The 20,638-nt window shown below is 38.5% G+C and overlaps 1 protein-coding gene across 1 annotated transcript in view; it reads left to right on the top strand.

The window, feature by feature from the left end:
• MYO16 (myosin XVI) overlaps positions 1-20,638 on the top strand; it is a gene marked incomplete at both ends in the record, with an annotated part of 485,888 nt that overhangs the window by 61,880 nt on the left and 403,370 nt on the right. The gene's annotated exons all lie outside the window — the stretch shown is intronic.

Here is a 20,638-nt window from a genome sequence, read left to right as displayed (position 1 = left end):
TTCGACTATGTCCTAAGTTCTGTACTTGGCAATAGCTATAAAATGGAAAAGAAGCATGAATATTGTCAAATGCTAACTTCTTCTAAGGTGGAATGGCACAGCGTGCTAAAAGGAGTTCAGACATTATATGTCATCATGTGCCACTAGTCAAGGGACATTTTGCAGTATTGACCTCAATCTTGAAGAATGAATAGAATATAGAAGGAATAACGAGGGCATTTACAGCATCAGAAATGTTTATTGATAAGGATCATAATTCACAGTTGAATCACTATTCCTGTTGCAGAAGATGTTACCACACTCTGTTCCCTTGACCTTGATATTAGGGTGATGGATTGGCAAGGTTAACTGGCTGCTCCATTCTTCACACTCCATTCCTTCCTCGCATGAGCTCTGTGTCTTCCACGGGCCTGTCTTTTTTATCCTGGCCCTTGTTGGTCACCGTATCACATGTCCACTTCCAAAATGGGTAGCAGTGCTGGAAGTGGATCAATTCCAGGGAAGGAGCCAGAGCTACTGAAAACATTCAACAACAGAGCCACATGGGATCCTAGGAAGGCAGCCTTAGGGTGGGATGTTGGGAGACCAGTGAAGAGTGCTTCCAAGGAACTTTTAATCATCTAGGGAAGTAGTCATCAGTCATCATTTAATGTTAAAGCAGGTATATACCTAAAGGTCTAAATGTAGATTTCAACAGTAGCTGCTAGCTCTGACTTATGGAATTATCAATTATTACAATTTAATTAACTGTAATTATAATTAATTATAACTGGTTATTATAATTACAATTAATTATAATCAGCCATCAGAATAATAATCATAGTTAAACACTTATACTTAAATATTTATATATTAATTATGACTAATTAAATATAAAATTCTTTATATGATAATTATAATTATCAGTTACTTTAATAAACTATTCTATATTTTAAAACCTGTCTACAATAGGCATGTTTTACTTTTACAATCAGAAAAACAAAACTTTAAGACAGTATAAGAGAAACTATTCAAAGAAAGAAGTGGCTTAGACTCACATCACCACCCACGTTCCTCTTGACTCCATGGGACCTGGCCTAATTCTAATGTGCCATACATCTTATACAGAAATGTTAAAAACTAGAGTCTAAAAATGTATTGTGGAAGCACGTTGTAGCAGGAAGGTTTAGGAACACCACAACAAAAAGTGCTGATGTTTCCTGTGTCTCTGTGGCCCAGAAGGATCTTCAGATGGGTCTACAGTGATACTGAGATGGTGAGATTCTGAGTTGTGCCTGGTGAGGGTGACCTGTGAATTTGGCCGGAAATCTCAGCTGAGGTCCAAGTGGAAATGAGAAACTAAGGAGAAAATGAGCTCTAGGGAGTCATGGGCTCCCAGAGTTCTAGTGCCTTGTGAAACCTTGTGCCTGCACTTCTGGTTTCCTCTTAACAAACTGGAGCTGAAGCTTGAGGTGTGCCCCATGAAATTCCCTTCTGTGCATTGGGAATTAAAGTGTTGGAACAACTCCACCTGGCTTCTATCTCTCCCAGTTCAGTTCTTCTCTAAGTATACGGGGTTGGAGCAGCACTCTTTATGGTAGAAGGAAGGTTAAAGTTATTTAAAATAAATAAACTCCAGAACTGCTAATTCACTCACAGCAACCAAGGAGGATTTATACCAGAAAGGATGCTATTTTGCATATTAAGCACGTTTTACAATATATCAAGACTACCTTATTTTTGTTTTTCTTGTCACTCATTCTCGTAAATGCTACTTCTGCTAAGATGCCTTCCCAGATCTTGCACTGATTGTCCATGCTCTTCACTTGTTTGAAAACCTCCAGCTCATTGAAACACCACCATGCTGCTCCTGTGCCTGCCTTGTCTCCCTCAGCTTGCTCTCTGCCCATCCCAGATCCAGGGTCCATCCTGCACTCCCTCATCCTCACCTCCCTTTGTTGCACTCAAGGGACAAACGCCTAACCCAGGTCGAACGCAGATTTCCAACTTGTCTGTCCTTATACCTCAGCAGTGGACGATCCTTGATGTCAGAGCAAAAGCAGACAAATCTCCTTTTAGTTCTAGACAGACAAGACTCTTCCACACTCTTACCATGTTTCCCTGGTTGGCATGATTGCTCAGACCTAGAGATTCCCTGGATCGCCTACTAGGGAATAGGTAGGAGAGAAAATAGAAACCGTCAGATGTAACTCCTGCATCTTCCCACCATTATGTCTACAAAGGTGCCAGCGTGTGAGTTTCTCTTTGCTCACCTCTGTTCTGTAGTCCTGAATTATTTGTCCTTGTACCCAAAGCCAGTGTGCTCTGGACTCTACCTGGTTCCTCCCTCCTTCATTTACCCTTTTCTCTCCTGCACCCCGAGCTCTCTCCACTGCACCATTTCCATCAGTTTGAATACAATTAAACAGTCCCCCTTGACCTCCTGTTCCTTTCTGGCCACCACCTCATTTCTTTGTTTCCATGGTCACACCTTAGAAAAATGGACACACATGACCTCTGACCCTCATCAATGTTTTTACTCTCCCAGCTGGTCCATTCATTACTTCACTGAATCCACTTTGGTTAAACCACCTTGATGTGGTTAAATCCCGCAGACGTTACTCCTTCCTCGTGTGAGTCAATTTCTCACGTGATTTCACTTCTTCTTTTACAGTTCTTGGGAGTTTTCCCCTAAGTCCCTGGCAGCTTTTCCTCTGCTCCATTGCCGGCTTTCTCTCTTTAGAGTTCGGCCCTGACACTTTGCAGAATCCCTGGTGACCGCTTCCATTCCTGTGGTTTAAACACCATCTATATTTTCTCAAATATGTACCTTTAACTCAGATGTCCCCCGCTTCTTTCTTAACAACATGGACATCTTTTCCGGCTAATGAAGATATTTCTAAGCATTCTTCTTTTGATAGTTAAGTAACATTCTTTAGCATTTGTTAAACCATTTATTTATAAACTCTTTCCTTTTCGATAAGCATGAAAACTTATTTTAGTATTTTTGGCTTATATTACTAGAGTATTGATTCACAGAAGCAGGGCTGCTGAATCAAATGGCTTGTGGATCTTTAAGTATTGTAGAAACTGCCAGATTTCTTTCCAAGTAGCTATAGCACTTCAGATTGCCACCACTAGCAGAGAATGTGCATCTCTGCATCTTTGCCAACCAGAGATGCTACTGGTTGAAGATGCGTCTATCTTCAAATGTTGTCAACTCCACGGTGGAAATATAGTTTCTGACAAGGCTCTACTCTTATTCCACTGATAGTGAAAAAGGTTTCCCCATTTTTATTAGGCTTATTTCTTCATATCTGTTCTCATTTTTGTGTTGAATTATTTATCTTTTTCTTATCAACTTTATATAATATTTTATATTAAGAAATATTCATATTTTTCTGGATATGTGCTGAAGAGAGCCTTCTTATTTTTTTCTTTTGTCTTGGTTGGCATCTAATTTTCTTGTAATTGTATAGAAATGATGGCTCTCTTGTCTATTACAGATTTTGCTTTTATTTATTTCTTTGGGTTGTCTGTTTTTCCTGAAGCTAAGTGATTGATCTTTTACATGTTATTCTAAACTTTAATTCTTACATTTTTAATTCTAATCCTTGTAAAATTAAGATGTTTGTGTGATGTAAGATGAGGATCACTTTTTTCTCGTTACACTGATCCATTTGTCTAGTTCTTGGCCATACTCTGTTGGTAACTGTGTCTTGATAGTAACCTTAATATATAATAAGGCAAGTCCCTTCTGATTTTTTCATACTGTTCTTAGATATTCTCAAATATTTACCTTTCCTTTCAATATTAAAATTATTCAACCTGTCTTAAATTTAAAAAAATCCTTGATCAGGTAAAAATATTGCTCATAAGATTAAATGTAATAGTGTATTAGAATAAGATCTGTAGATCGATAGTATCTATAATTCTACTACATCAATTAGTTTCGATATGTAACACAACTGCCCCAAACTTACCTTTAGAACAGTGTATTGCTAATCTTTATATGAATATTTTATATATGTGTAAGAATATTTTATTATTTTATCAACATTATTTTATCAAACATTTTTTAAATAAAATAAGTAAAGCTCTCATACTAGTGATAAATCTAGGACTCATAAAACCAACACAATTAAGAACAAGATAGAAATCACTAAATGTGCTGCTAAAGATAAATCTTTAGTGTAAGCTATCTCTGTCTGTATCCAAATCCAAATATACCTCTCTACCTACCTATCTATCTATCTATCTACCTATCTACCTATGTATCTATCTATCTATCATCTACCTTTTATATCTATATCTATATCTATCCCTCCTGTGTCATCAGTTGTGAAGTAAAAAACCAGAGTTGAAGCCTATGTATAAAATGATAAAATAGTATAGTGTATGTCTATTGTTCCACATTTGACTGCATTGTTCATGTGTTCCACTTTTATACAGACTCTTAGGAGTGTCAAGGCTCCGTGTGCCCTGCCGGTCCATCCAGGATATATCTTTGTGTATTTCTGCAGTGTTGACCTTGCATTATTAAAGGCTTGTCATTATATCTGGAGGGTTCCACACCCATGTCCTTACCTGGCATCTGTTATGCTAATGTGATACGTTCCCTTCTGTAGGCTCTTTGGTGAATGAAAAGGGACTCTTTATACTTTCAATGGTTGATTCACGGATTAATTTAGTTTCCTATTCCTTCTGTCTTATTCATTCATTAATTCAGATATTAATTAATTCAAGAAATATTTTTGAACTCCTTGACTTTTCCAAGCACTGATCTAGAGCTAGCTCACATCCCTCACATTTTGAAATTCCCATGCCAGTGATGAGACAGAGAGTAAATAAATAAACAGATGTAGATAAAAGTGTTTGGTATCAGCAACTGATGTGAAGAAAATTAAAAAGTTTAAAGATCTCATGGGTGGCCTGAGAACAGAACAATTTTAAGGGACAATTTTAAATAGGTTGTTAAGGGACGGCATCTCTCAAGAAGTGACCTCTGAGTGATTGAATAAGTGAGGAGGTGGGACATGAAGATGTGTGGGAATAGTGTGCCCAGCAGAGGGAACAGCATGTGCAAAGGCCCCGAGACAGGGATGAATGTGGTTCATGTGGTTGATTCAGAGAATCTAGGCTCTCAGAAGTCAACTTTTTTGCTTAAAGTTTCATTAGTACTTTCCAAACTTAGAAATAAATACTTTCAATGTTCTTATTTATTTCGATGTTCTTATCTACTCAAGTTAATATCCCATAATTCCACTTACCTCTACTTCCAAACTTCTTAAAAAAGTTCTTTGTGTCTGTCTCTCAAATGTCTTGCCACCCAATTACTGCGTTTTAGCTTCCATACCATCACTGCATTGAGATGTCAAACTCTCTTTTTTCTTCCCCATTTATCTCAAAATATTTGTCTAGTTCAGCTCAGCATGAGTCAGAGCTACAAGGATACTTTCTTTCAGGAATGCAAAATGCAGGAAGACATAGGAGGTTAGAGATGGTCACCTCTAAAAGGAAAAGGATAGGAAGGGCAGTTTGTGGACAGAGATGTGGTCTCAGAAAAGTCGTTTGCTTCTAAGATAGGAAATACTTGAGTGGGTTTTAGTTCACTGTATCTAATTCCTCATCATGGTAAACTCAAATCCATCTATGCCTCCACACTTGCTGTCATTAAGGCTATGTGTTGAGGCTGTTTTGTGTTTTAAAATCTTGGGGCATAGTTTAATCGCTTGAGAAATGAAAATAATGATAACGACAACAATAGTAACGTTGATGGCAATGCAGATTTAGAAGAGCTTTGACAGAAAGGAAACTTTGTTTTTCATCAGTTGTCATAAATAAATTCATGCTAGAATAGTACCTATAGTATCATTGATTATTACAGGAGAAGGACCCTTTTTGTGCCATGCTTTGAAAACTTCTGTTCCAAACCACAGTTGCATTGTTTTCTTTTCTAAGGAGAAAGCATCGTACAACTGCAGAGTCCATTTAAATGATTCTTAAACTTTTGGATTTTAAACCGACTTCTATCTTTAGAAAACGACCCACAGATGCTTATGGACAGTTCAGTAAATATGTTATCTCCACAGATAGTTGTGATTAAAAAAGCTAATCAGGAGCTTCCCTACATCTTTTTTTTTTTTTTTTTTTTTTTTTTTTTTTTGCGGTACGCGGGCCTCTCACTGCTGTGGCCTCTTCCGTTGTGGAGCACAGGCTCCGGATGCGCAGGCTCAGCGACCATGGCTCACAGGCCCAGCCACTCCATGGCATGTGGGATCCTCCCAGACCGGGGCACGAACCCACGTCCCCTGCATGGGCAGGCGGACTCTCAACCACTGCGCCACCAGGGAAGCCCTTCCCTACATCTTAAAGCAAGATGATAAAATGCAAAAGGGAAATTATCAGTGTCCCCTCTAGAACTACCCTCAGTTCTCTTTAGTTCAGCTTGGAAAGGTCTTTTGATCATAGGATGTGGTCGAGGGAAGGGTAAGTAAGAGGCAAAAAAGCTTCAGGGTCTTTTGAATAAGGAAAGATGAGAGAAGCTTGAATTATCATCTAGAAATGAGGAGTGACAGGAGAGACAGATACAAATTAATGAATGGTTTTGTGGAAATCAACTGGCTTTTCTTCAATCAGGTAGAAAAAGAGGAAACTCCCACTGAAGTGAGCGAGAACAAATATGAGTTTGATAAAGGGTATGCCTCTAGGTGCCCCCTATTTTAAGCTTATAAAAGTCAATTCTGTGGAGCATAATTGAGGGGAGAAAACCATTTGGAGGTTGAATCGTTTCCTAAATTTCTAGTTCATTATTATTTATCTGAATAACTTTACTTATTAGGTTAGCTTTGGGGGACTGAGTTTACACCCTTTCCCCAGGGCACTCACTCATTTGTCCATCACGCATTCACCCATCTCTGCAGTCAGCACTGGGTACTGGGTACATACATCCCTCAGTCAAGGTCAGGGCTTACCTACCCCCGGTCTAGGCTGGGTCTGGAGGCCCTCAGGCAACAAAAGACTGATCCTACAACAAACCTGGTTTAGGTTAAAACCAAACTTACATTAATAATATTGGACACATATTAATGACACAGTAATATTTGTTAAATGAAAATGAGTGATCAATAGTAATCAGTTCACATAATGACTGTCATTAATATTCTGTAACAAAGCCATGTTTTCACAATTTTTGTCTTTATTTTCCCAGTATCCACAACAATCTTCTCTGCTGAAATGGCCTCCAAACCTTGTAAGGTTTAGTATGGACGCCCCTTATTTGGGCTTTTCTTGATGTTCAGAGATCTCAATCTTGCCCACCTTTGGTGAGATTTCCTTATACTACCTTCACCAGCAAACCTCCCACAGAATATGGAGCACTGTCTGAGTTACCAACAATAATTCTGGGGAAAAGACCTCCATCTTTTCTGCAGTGCAGACACACCAAGTAACAAAGGACAAAGACCTACTCGGACAGGATCACAGGAGGACAGGAGCTCAGGAGGCTGGGAGCAGCGGAAAGGATGGGATTTGGCCCCAAATGACAGTGGAACCCAACACTCCCCTTCTCACCCTTTATCCCCTCTCAGTCCTTGCATGCCTCCACCTTGACCCATGCTGACCACGTGAAGATGGAGGAACAGAGAAGGCAGAATCAGAGACTCTAGTCTTCCAAGTTCAGACTGAGCAGGGTGCAGGTATCTGAGGGTTCAAGAGGAGGCAGGAAGCCCTTCTTAGGAGTGTTTCCAAGGTCGAGTACTCACTCCCAGCCCCACTGCCACTCTGCCTAAGACTCAGGCTGACTGTATGTGACCCGTGTCCAGGGCTCCATGTATTTCCTGAACCCCCAGTTTGTGATCCCAAGTCTGTACGAGGAGAAAATGTTAGTTCCATGAAAGGAAAGAAGAAAATTAGAAAGAGGAGGGGCTTTTCCTGTTTGTTTGCTTTGTTTTATCTCGGTTTTGGTGGCACATGTGAGGGAATTTTTGTTCTCCATCTTGAGCACAGCACATTTGGAACACATACCATGAAGCTTTCTGAAGTTTGGAAACATATTATTGTAAAAGAAATAATCTATAATAAATATCCAATATAATATAAAGTTGAACCTTTCCTCTACTATGGGAATAAGGTGCACATTCATGGCAGAAGAGAAAGGAAGTGTATGGGCAAAAGGAATGTATCGTTTATCAGGAAGGAAGAAAAAATCCTCAAGGACTAGTATATTTTATGAGTCTCTTGGTTGCCATCGACTGAAAATCCACTCATAATAATTTAAGTACAAAAGGGAATTCACTGGCTTTCATATCTGGAAAATGGCCCATATACCTGGAAAGTCTAAATTAAACTGGCTTCAGGTACTGCAGGATCTGGGATCTGGGGACTTAACTGATATTATTTACTCTCTCTGTCTCTATCTCTTTTTCACCTCTTTCTGTCTTTGCCTGTCTTTCTCTGTCTCAGAAAATATGAGACATATACCTACTTTCCAGTGAATTGATATTAAAACAATGACTGGGTCTTTTTTTTAATATATATATCTCCCAGTGTCCATCTAGCAAATCTCATGGAAGGATCCTGAATTGTCCCTCTAGGACCGTATCCCCACACTAGAAGTCACTGATCCTCAGTGTAGCGGCCATTGTGATGGGCTCAACCTAGGTCATGTTTTCAGTTCTGTGGGCAGTTAAATTGGACAACCTTTTTAATTCCCCACTAGGACCACATGAAGTGAGTTAGGAGAGGTGAAGCCCAGAAGGAGGGCTCCCAGAAGAAATGATGGGCCACTCTAGGTAGTTAATGGTACTTTCAGATTCCATATAATGGAGTAGCCAGAAGACAGAAATGAAGATGGAAGGTATGTAAAAGCCTGAGGTTTATTTTGTACAAGGCCCTAATTAGTAGTAATCTTCCATGGGCAAGGTGGAGCCCTTTGATGATGGGTATATAGGTTTTGACTAGTTGTAATAGCTATACCCTTATTCTGTGTTAGTTCTGAGATGAACATAATTTTGAAAAGTCTTCAAGCAGGATGGAGCAGTGAGTGACCAAAGCCAAGGTTGTTTAATGTGATAACTAAGACTTGGGACAAGGGCGTGCTTATTTTGGACATATGGATGTTTATTTGTGAATTGTACTCTTTGTTCTGACATAGGTTTTCAGCTGACATTGAAGAATCTCTTTCATCTGAATATGTCTTACAAATTAATGTGAAGGGCAGTGGTAATCACTTAAAAGCACAAAATATAACCTAGAAACTTACTTAACCTAGAAAGGATAATAGAAATTTTAGCATCCGAATTTTCCCTAAAGTTTTCCCTTTAAAAAGAAAGGGGGGAACCAGACTCTACTAAAGCCAAAATTAAATATTAAATGTGAAATTCATATTTCAGGGTTGAAACTGTTTTATACCAAAATAATGTCAAATATCAAATATTTTACATCAAAGTAACATTTTAAATAGAAAAATTTGCAAGACTCAGGAAAATGATGAAATAAAAAAATTATTTACAGCCATGAAATTAGAGTTATATGGACACATACACAAGCTTTTGCATTAAAAAGAAGAAATTTAAAGAGGAGCTATTAAAATTACTAAAGCACACATAACACGTGCTTATTGATCTTGACCTTGAAATACACAATGTTCAATTTAGGGTGCTGTTTCAGGACTCAGACTAAGGGCACCCAGGAAGCTGCATGACTGACCGGTGGGGTCCCTGAGCCAGTCACAGCTTCTGTTTCCTTAGGAGGGAACTAGTGTGTTGAAATCGGCAAGAATCCCATTTTAAGACAGTCTGAACACTAGGGAATTTGTCTATTAAACATATCATCTGGCAGGAATAGAGTGAGCTGGGCCTCTTCCAACCAGAATTGAAGATGTTGACTAAGGATGAAATGTGTAGATATGGATTCAGAGCAGAAGATTGTTTAAAATTTGAGGGCCCCAAAATGTGTACTTGGGGGTAAAGGGTCTAAATCTATTGTGTTGATTATGAGTCCAGAGAGAGCTTCTCTCTTGAGCTACAAAGGAATTCAGCCTTCTCTGAGGCTGTTTTAATGTCACGGCATTGCCCTTTCTTGGAAGGGATAGGGCAGTGATTTCAGTTCCAAATCTCGGAGAAATCCAGTAGCAGGGACATTCAGGAAAAGGCAGGGTTTGTTTTCAGCAGTATGGCAGGGCATTCCAAGCTTCTGAGAACAGCTGTCAGTAGGCAGTTCTGATCTTAAAGAGGCTAGACTTCCCCAGAGAAGTTCTCATTAAGTATATATGATAAGAGTTGACATCCAGAGATGGGGCTGTAAGCCACCTGGCTCTGAAGACCTTGAGTGTAGCTGAGTTGTCTCTGAAAAGAAGCCTGGTCATTCAGTGCTCTAGGTATCAGGGTAAACCAATGTGCTGGGTATCAGCACATGGGCATGATTGTGGAACTATTGATGACACAGGACAGAGCATTCATGACATGGCACCCTCCATGAACCATAGATTTGATGAAACATGCAGGTCCACTTGGATAATGAACCAGGAACATCATCACCTTAGGGTGACAATCTTCAGTTTTATTATTACCCTGAAACAAATCCTGAAAAGAATTATGACTGTAAACCTATTTCCACTGAAAAGTTATTTATCATCATCAAATCACTTGTTATTAAAGAAATATGACAACAAAAATATTAAAAGTAGAAAAGTATAGATTGATGTATAAAAAATAAATATACTTTAGAGTGTGCAGTAATTTTTGTGTCCTGTGTATTTGCTTCATTTCCATTTTCATTTAAAGAGAAAACATTTTTTCACATTCTTTCATTAGAAAAGCATGCCTTAATAATTGGATGGAAACCCAAGAAATGGCCTCTTGATACATAAGTTAAAACATTTGAAAAATCAGTAAAATAGTGAGATGAAAAATATTGTTGATTTTCTTGAGAAGAATTTAAATTATTTAAGTTTATTTCTCCATTTTTCAGAGAAGTGTTTCAGTGCAGGGTTATATGAGACAGGGATTGTCGACCTAAATCCTGAGATATTTTAGGGCATAACATCTATATCTTCCCCAAATATAATTTCTTTGTACTATTTTTTGCTCTGCAAAGAGCGATATGGACCTGCAGCTTGATTACTAGGATGTTAAAATCTAGCACTTTAAAAAACACTTCCAAGCTTTAAAAGGGTGTCTTTTTAAGGCTCTGGGGGAATATGTTGAAACTGATTATACTCTTGTCTTTGAAAATCCTCACTGCTCTTTTGTTTCATTGTCATTGTATATGCAGTAAAGATATCTCTGGAAGCATGTTATAACAATTGATTCTGAGAATGAAATTTCTGCTAGGAGAGTTGTTGGGTGCATAGATGTAATTGTGTGTGTGTGTGTGTGTCTGAGTCTGTGTGTAACACCTGTGTGTAAGCATGTTAATCTCCTTCCCAGACAACTACCTTCCTGGAATTCATAGAAAACATTTGTGTAACGTGGAATCAACAATAAGTTTGCAAGTAAATTTTTCACAAAATACTTAAACTATGTGTATGTTTTTAAATCTCCTGTGATGCAGTGCTTTGTGTCATCTTATTCTCTCTCTTTCTTTTTCTACTTCTTTTATTGTGGTTAAAAAAACTATAAAATAGAATTTACCACTTTAACCATTTTAAAGTATCCAGATCAATAGTAGAAGCATATTCACATTCCTGTGCCATAGATCTCCAGAATGTTTTCGTCTTTAAAATCTGATTCTCTATACCCATTATACAACAACTCCCTCTTTCCCTCTTCCCCTAGGCCCCTGGTAACCACCATTCTACTTCTGTTCCTGAACCTAACTTGGATCCCTCGCCCAATGTGCAGTAAAGTCTACCTACTGACACCAGGTTGTGGTGAAGGAAAGTATAGCGTTTATTGCAGGCGCCAAACACAGAGAATGGGCAGCTCATGCTCAAAAGACCCAAACTCCCCAATGGCTTTCAAGGAAGGGTTTTTAAAGGCAAGGTGAAGGAGGGGGTCTCAGGGTGTGTGATCAGCTTGTGGACAGTCTTCTGATTGTTGATAGTGAGATAATTGGGTGATATTTTGGGAGTTAACATCATTAACCTTCTGGTTCCAACCAATCTGGGGTCTACCGGCTTGTGGTCAGCATGCAGTTAACTTCTTCTACCTGGTGGGGCTTTTAGTGTCTGCAAAACAACTCAAGGATATATTATCTCTAGCCCTTGAGGAGGAACTAAAGGTCCTATTATTATTTTGTCTTGCTTAACTGTTTTGCTTTGTTTCTACGTTTTCTCACTTCTCTGATTAAATTTATTCTTTGGAACTCAGGGAAGGCATAGGGCACTAAAGCTTCTCTGTAAATAAGAGGTGGGGGACACTGGGGGAGGGGTCTGTCTCCTGGAAGCCCCCTCAGGCTTCTGCTCAGTTTCACTTTGTTTCTATGAATTTGACTACTTTAGATGCCTCTTATAAATGAAACCATACAGTATTTGTCTTTGGGGGACTGGCTTATTGCATTTAGCATAATGTCCTCAAGGTTGATCCATTTTATAACATATGATAGGATTTCCTTTCTTTTAAAGGCTGAATAGTATTCCATTACATGGAATATACTTATATATATTCCATATATATACATTTTGTTTATCCGTTCATTTGCTGGTGGACATTTAGATTGCTTCCACCTCTTGGCTATTGTGAACTGTGCTGCAGTAAATATAAGTGAGCAAATATCTGTTTGAGATCCTGCTTTCAATTCTTTTGGTTTTATACCCAGAAGTGGGATTGCTAGATCATATAGTAGTTCTATTTTTAACTTTTTGAGGAACATCCATACTGTTTTCCATAGAATTTGTACCATTTTACAATCCCACCAGCAGTGCTCAAGGGTTCCAATTTCCAATTTCTTCCACATCCTTGTCAATACTTCTTATTTTCTGCCTTTGTTTTGTTTTCTTTGGTAATAGCCATTCTAATGGCTGTGAGGTGATATCTCATTGTGGTTTTGATTTGCATTTCTCTGATGAGTAGTGATTTGGAGAATCTTTTTATTTGCTTTTTGGCTACTTGTATATCATCTTTGAAGAAAAGTCTGTTCAAGCCCTTTGCCCATTTTTTGGTTATTTGATTTTTGTTGCTGTTGAGCTGTAAGAGTTCTTTATTCTTTTTATATTCTGGATATTAGCCCCTTATCAGGTACATGATTTATAGGCATTTTGTCCCATTCTGTGGGTTGCCTTTTCACTTTGTTGATTGCATCCTTTGTTGTGTAAAAGTTTCTGTTAGTCCAGTTTGTCTATTTTTCATTCTGTTGCCTGTGCTTTTGGTGTCACATCCAAGAAATTATTGTGAAGTCCAATGTCATGAAGCTTTTATGTTTTTCTTCAATGAATTTAGTAGTTTTAGGTCTTATGTTTAGGCCTTGAATCCATCTTCTGTTAATTTTTGTATATACTGAAAAATTAGGCTCCAACTTCATTCTCTTGCATGTGTGTTTTATTATTTCTTGTGCTGTTATTATTTCTAGTTTTGAACATGTACATCATTAAGTGTGTTCAGTGTGTATAGATTCTGTATCTATGAAAAAATTTTTTCCTTTCGGAGTAAACCATAAAAATTAATAGAAAATTAAAGTAAACATAGGAAGTCTTATATGTCTTAGATTGTATCCCCTAGAAGCAGATTCTGAGGGGGAGATTCAGGAACACATCACAGTCTGCTGAGGGAATGCTCAGCAGGGGAAATCCATCAGGGAGTGAGGGAAGCAGGGCATGGAACAGACAAGAGCAGAAAAGCAGTGTAGTCTTGTGTAAAGTCTGTATTCATCTCAATTCACTTTTCTCTAGGGTGTAAATCACATCATAGGGTCGTTTCCCCTTGGGTCAGCTGGACATGTTTTTGGACCTCTGTGTAGGGCATTCAGTGACTATGGCTCATGGTATGTGGGTAGAGTCTTCCACTCCCTGGGAGACTGAGCCCAGCAGGGAATTCTCCTGGGAAGAGGACCAGCCAATACTCAGAGAAGCTGAGGATATTGGTGTATCAGCCAGGGAAGGGGATCTGGACAGGGCACCAGGAGCAATGTAGCTTTCTTCTGCTTTGCCAGTACTGACTTGTGTTGACCATAATTCTGAACTATCAGTTCTAATAGCTGAGTCATAGAATGTGTGGGTTTTTTCTATGTAGGTAGCAGTGTTTACAATGATAACTGATTTTTTTCCTCCTCCTACCCATATTTTATGTCCATTATTTCTTTTTTTCTATGTTGAGTAAAACCTTCATTTTGTGGTAGAATATAAGCAATGATAGAGGGCCTCCCTTTTCTAAATTTGAAACAGAAGATAAAGTGGCACCATGCATTCATAGATGTTTTAAGATTAGCCATCCTTTCATTCCACTAACAAGTTGCACACCCCTGGGTTCATTTTGCTAATGTGCACACAGGCTATTTGCATGTGTATGTATAATGAGATTGATCTATACCCCTTTTTTTGTGATATCCTCATTTAGTTTTGATATCAAGTTTATGTTAGTCTCAGAAAATGAGTTGAGACAGTTTCCATCTTTTCCATCATCTAGGAGAATTGAAGAGACAGGCATGCTACCCATTCCTGAAAGGCCTGTAAATCATTTGGGCCATGGTTTTTGTTTGTTTGTTTGCTTTGTTTCATTTGTTTAGTTTTTTTCTTTTGCTGATTAGATTGTAACAGTTTAACTAATGTAATGATTATAAATCTATCCAAATTTGTATTTCTTCTTGAGTCATTCTTGATAAGTTATATTTTTCTGGATATTGTCCATTTCTCATGTCTTTCCTTATCTTTGTTCTTTCCTTATTTCATTTTTTTTCATTTATATTCTCATTTAATTATTTTCTTCTTTTTTGTTGAGCTTCTTTATTGTTCTAACTACAAATCAGATAGTTTTCTCATTAATTCTAAGACTGGATTCTTTTCTAACATATACATTTAAAGCTATAGATTTATTTCTATGAGCTATTTTAGTTTCATCCATGAATTTGATATAGACTTTCTTTCATCAGTGGTTGGTTCTAAAAAATGTATTAATTCTATCATGTTTTTCTACTTAAACTATGCTTTATTTAGAATCAACTTTTAAGTTTCTAAATATATAGGGAGGTGCGGCCTCATTTCTGTGGTTGAGATGAAGTTCTCAACTGGGTTAAGAAAATGCCTGTCTAACTTCACTTCTTCACTATTTGTTGAAATTTGCTTTGCTTTGCTGCCTAAGACATAGTCAATTCTGTAAATCATCCATGAATTCTTGGAAAAAAAAATGTTTCCCTGAAAATTGGATGCATGTTTCTACTGATGTCCTTTAGATCAAATTATCTATGCCTTTACTAATTTTTTTCTGCCTGTTTAATCTAGCAGTAATGGAGAGAGATGCACAAAAATCTCCCACATTGAGTGTGCCATGGCCACATGAAGATTTTGATTCTAATTGAGATGAAAGCATTTCTGGTAGTTGTACAGTAGAATAATTTCAGGAGTCCATTTCCTAGTTCCCTTATTTTTTATATTTTTGGTTTGCTACAATATAAAGTCCTTAAGTCAACACATTATGTGGGGCCCTCCAAAGCCAAAGCACAGGGCTACTAAAGATTTTAATAGATATTGCACATTTATTTCTGAATATAGATCTTGGCTTTTTCCTTTATGTATTTTGTCTGCTGGCTCTCAATTTTTGTCATATGGAGATGCACATTTGCTGAGCGGCGACTTCTGGCTGTGATACATGTCTGTACATTTTTATCTAGAATTGCAGGGCAGTCATATGTATAGGCATCTCCTTCCCCACCCTCACCCCCAAAAAAGTCACATTGTAGAGCAGGAAATCCAACACATGGTAAACTTGGCTACACTGTGTCCGGCCAGATAATTTTGTGAGGAAAAACAATTAGATGAGAAGTATGGTGTCAGTGTGCCCTTCTGTAAGAATAGAAGTGATAAGCATTTATCTACTACACCTTGAATTCTGGATCTGGTCCTAGTAATATACATGATATTCCTGCCAACTCTCTAATGGCCCATTAAATGGTTTCATTTAACAACAGCAAAAATATTGAACATCTGCTACTCCAGAGACTTAAGAATAAGCAGTGGATAAAACACCCCAAGTTTCTGACTTTGTGGTGCTTATAGATAAACGAGAAAATATGTACGTCTTTTAGTAGACAGCGTTAGTATTGGTATGAGTATAATATGTATTCTAAGTATAATCATTGCTATTGTAGAAGTGTAACTCAGACTGATAAGTACTAAAGGGGAAAACAAAGCAGCGAATAGGAATTGGAAGTTTTATCAGGGGCCATTTGTAAATAGAGGTAAAGTGGGAGCCTGTGGGAGCCTCATGAAGAAGGGGGTTTTGAGTGCAGACCTGGGGGACAGAGGGTGATAACTACACAGTCTTCAGCTGTCAGAGTGAGAACATTCCAGGCAGAGGGAACAGAAATGCAAAGACCTTGTGTCTGGAGAATTCCAGAAAATAAAAAGGAGAGGTATCACTGAAGCACTTTGTGGGAAGTGCCTTTACCTCTCTCTGATTCTCTTTACACATCCCATGTATGCAATAATTGGGACACATAGATCCTCATAATATATTCCTAACAAGAATAATTACCATTCATTTAGTACTTTGTGCCAGACATTTCTTTTTTGCAAACTTTCTCCTATTTTTAAAATATCCCAGAAAGCCCAACATATTAATTCCTTTTTATATACTAAAAGAAAAATCTTAGAAGTCTTGAGTACTTTGCTCCAGGACATAGGTAGAAAATGCTGTATCTAAGATTGGAATCCAGTTTGAATTTCACTATTTTTTGTACTATTTAACGTTGCCATCTATGAGCAGCTGATTTTGATGATTAAGCCATTTAAAGTATATGGGTATTTATCTACTTCCTATGGAAACTCAAACTACAAGTTGGTTAAATCAGTCAAACATCCCGAGCAAAGGTTATTACATATATGTAGTTATTTTCTCTTGAGAAGTGGGTAATTCTTGATGCTGTTTGCTTCAATCACGCCTTGTAAATCATACTGGAATATCTTTTTCCAAGTACTTGTTTTATCTCATGCACATAAAACCCTTGATTCTCCCATGCGGGGAAAGTGCAGTGGTGTTCTGAAACCGGCCTACACTGATTCTGGAGGGTCCCATCTCTGAGTTTAGTGATGTCACGTGGTCGGTTTTAATTGGCCATACCCAGAGTATTTGTACCATGATGATAGGCAAACGCAGGATAATTCAAAGATTCCATTCCCACCCCACCAGAGCTGATTGTTAAAAATTCACCAGCTCTCCACTCGGTAAATAGTAATGGAGTAGTCCTATCATTCAAAATTCTAGAAAATTTTAATGTTTTCTTCATCACCATTTAGCACTGTGAAGAAAATAATTCCTCAACAACAGCATCCTCTAGGTAGGGTGCTGTGGTTGTCGTAGAGTTAAAACCCAAAATGTCAGTGGTTACACACAATAGAAGTTAGTTTCTTGCTCATAAGAAGTTAAGATAAGGGCTCATGGGTGGAAGGAGCTTGGAGGAACCAAGGCTCCATCACTGTCACCATCTTGGTAGGTGGCTCCCTCAGTCACCAAGCTCCTGGACATCAAGCTGGCAGAAGTGACAGAACATGGTAAAAGGCATGTGGGCATTTTTCATGAGCCTGGTCTGGGAAGCTCAAAAATGAAGTCCACTCACATCTAAGGAGAAGAGAAAACTGGTTTCAGCTAGTCAGTCTGCATGACAATGAAAATATGCCCTATCTTAATACATGTGTCTTCGTCCTACTAATGAACTCATATTACTCTGAGGTCTGTATAGTGTTGAAGTTGTATTAGTTCATGTGTGTTTTTTCCTAGGCATAGAGAGTCAAAATAGTGGGAAAAGAAGTAGGATCATCAGCAGGAAGAGTCCCCGGTCAGTAACTGGGCAGGCAGAACCCCATCAACCCGTCACACAGTTGGAAACCAGTGCCTGCCCAGAGCTCCTGTCCCAGGAGCAGACTAGCCTGGCCCAGTTCAGACTCCTGTCCTCTGCCTGGGCCGTCCAGACTATCACCTGAGGAACTAGTTATTGTTTTTCTTAGTGCCCTGGTGATGAAATTCTGTAGACTTTGAGTAGACTGCCTCAAAACTATATTTCTCATAACTCTGCTATTTTTAGTGTGCTATCTTAGAGATCCATATAGCACATATACACGACATAGCTGATCCACCCATAATTAGCCAAAAGAAAGTCACAGTGCCCAATATATTTTCAGAATAGAAAATACATCACAGTTTAGACCATTTAAAATCAAAGCATGTGGAATTATTTAACAAAAAAAGTGTTAAAAATCAATATTTTATATATGTATGGATTTGAAATTAGACAGCCCTGGCTTTTGATTTTCTAGATCATAAGGGAATTCATTTAGGAACAACCCTTGGTGCTTCTTTTTGATGGAGGAGAGGGATTGCTCAATGAATCATCAGGTGTATCCACAGACTCCTCAAAAGTTAATTGAAAATTTCACCATGAGACCTTTCTTTAAGAGCGAAAAACGAGAGGACTGTTGGCTTTATTAGATTAACCTCCCTCTTGGCTGCATGCTGATAAGCACAGGATGCTCTGTGATGTCATTTGTTTTACTTCTTTAGGCTTTTCAGTGGCTCCAATGAGTCCCTGGACACCCACTGACAAACCTGGAAAGTCACAGGAAGTTACAGTTTTCTGAGCATCCAAGTTAATAAATCAAACCCAATGATGTTTTCTAAACAGGTTTGAAAGTGGAGGATATCTCCTTTCCATTATTAATGAGCCCTCACAGACAGTCATACTCCAGAGCAATTTGTCATAATTTTAGAACCCCTGGTGTCCCTTTTTGTTTGGGTCACTGGGAAGGGAACGTTTTGTGAGTAGCTATCTGATGCTTCTAACACCACTCTTGCAAAGATTGCTGAAGAGTTTTATGAAAACATATGATTCTAAAACATTGAGCTTTTGTCAAATGCTAATGAACAATGAAAACACAGTTCCCCAAGTCTGCTGCTCTCCCCTCTCCATATGTATACACATATATATGTAAAATCTGGCTTTCAAGAATCACTGTCTTTTATCTTGTCTTTGTCTTGAGCCTTTATGGGACATTTACAACTTTATCATGGTCTTGGACAAGTCACAGCCTCCCTCAACGTAGTTTTCTTTGCCTACACAACAGGGATGGTTATGCCTGGTGTTTGCGAGAATAAAGTTTTGCAAAGTGTCAAGCGAAATAGAAATGAAAATAGCATTGTCACAATTTGCTGTGCTGTCAAAGGAATAGAGCATCTTTCCAAAGATGAAGTAGACCCTTATGGTACGATCTTTCCAGATGTGGCTTACAATCAGCCACATTTTTGTGCATGCAGAGTTACTTTTACTTGCCTGAGACTTACATCAGATATATCTTAAGAGAAGAACATACACACGGTTATCTGAACCTGTATTTGTGAGCCACATTCTAGAGTGTTCAGCGGTTCAACATTTATTTTCTGCCAATAGTAAAATTTTAATGTAGTGGTAAATATACTGTTGTCAAGCCCAAGTTTGTGTGCCTGATGCACAGTGAGGCCAAACAAGTCAGAGTTGGAGCAGGGAAATGTTTATTGCAGGGCCAAGCAAGGAGAATGGGTGGCTCATGCTCAAAAGACCCAAACTCTCCAGTGGGTTTCAGGGAAGAGTTTTTGTAGGCAAAACTTGCAGGGAGGACTGCTGGGTTGTGTGACCTTCCTCTGATTGATTGGTGGGGAGGTAACAGGGTGGTTTCAGGAATCTCAGTCATCAGCCTTCAGGCTCCAAACAGTGTGGGTTCCACATGCCTGTGCTCAGCCTCAAGTTACCATCCTCCATCTCTGTGTGGGGGCTTAGTTCCTGTAGAAGAACTCAGAGATATGTATCATATTGTTCTGTATATCCCCTCAGGAGGAAGCAGGACCCTGCCCCATCCCTGCAATGTTGTTTCTGGACTGCCTTTCCCTTGATTCTGCATTCCCTCACTCGTCTAGTTAGTAACTGCTTGAAACGCCCTTTGGAACTCAGGGAAGCTCTAGGAGGCTGAAACCTCTTTCCTACAAACAAGAAACAAGGGACACAGAAAGGCTTTTGTACCCAGTAGGGCTCCACAGGATTCTGTCCGGTTTCAATACGAGTTTGTACAATTCCATTACAGGCACTTTGGGTGGTGTTTATAGGAAATAGAAAGGGATGATTTTCAGGTCCAGGACAGACAACTCACTTTGCTAATCACTATATTAATAAGACAAAGACTATGATAGCAACAATTCCATACACACAATTTTGAGTTGCCAAGAGAAAAATCTGTCTTCCACTGCACAATCTTTATATTTAACCATCATCAGGTCTTTTAGGAATGAATGCCACTGATGACAAGGAAAAAGACTCAGCAATAAATTGTGGAAAATGATCACTGTGTCATATAAACAATTGATGGCATACATATGTTCTGTTACATTAGGTTAGCAGAGTCATCACAACATGGAAAACCAATTTTATTAGGCTGTTCTCCAAAACTTGGAATGGCTTTCTGCCAAAATTTAACATGTAAGGTTTAGTTGGCATTATTCAGTTAGAAGGGGATTAGTGCCATGGTAAAACATTTAAGCCTTTGGTA

The sequence above is a fragment of the Hyperoodon ampullatus genome, assembly GCF_949752795.1.
Source record: "Hyperoodon ampullatus genome assembly, chromosome: 16".
NCBI lineage: Eukaryota > Metazoa > Chordata > Mammalia > Artiodactyla > Ziphiidae > Hyperoodon > Hyperoodon ampullatus.
Note: the sequence above shows the minus strand (reverse complement) of the source record. Positions and strands in the feature narration are given on the sequence as shown.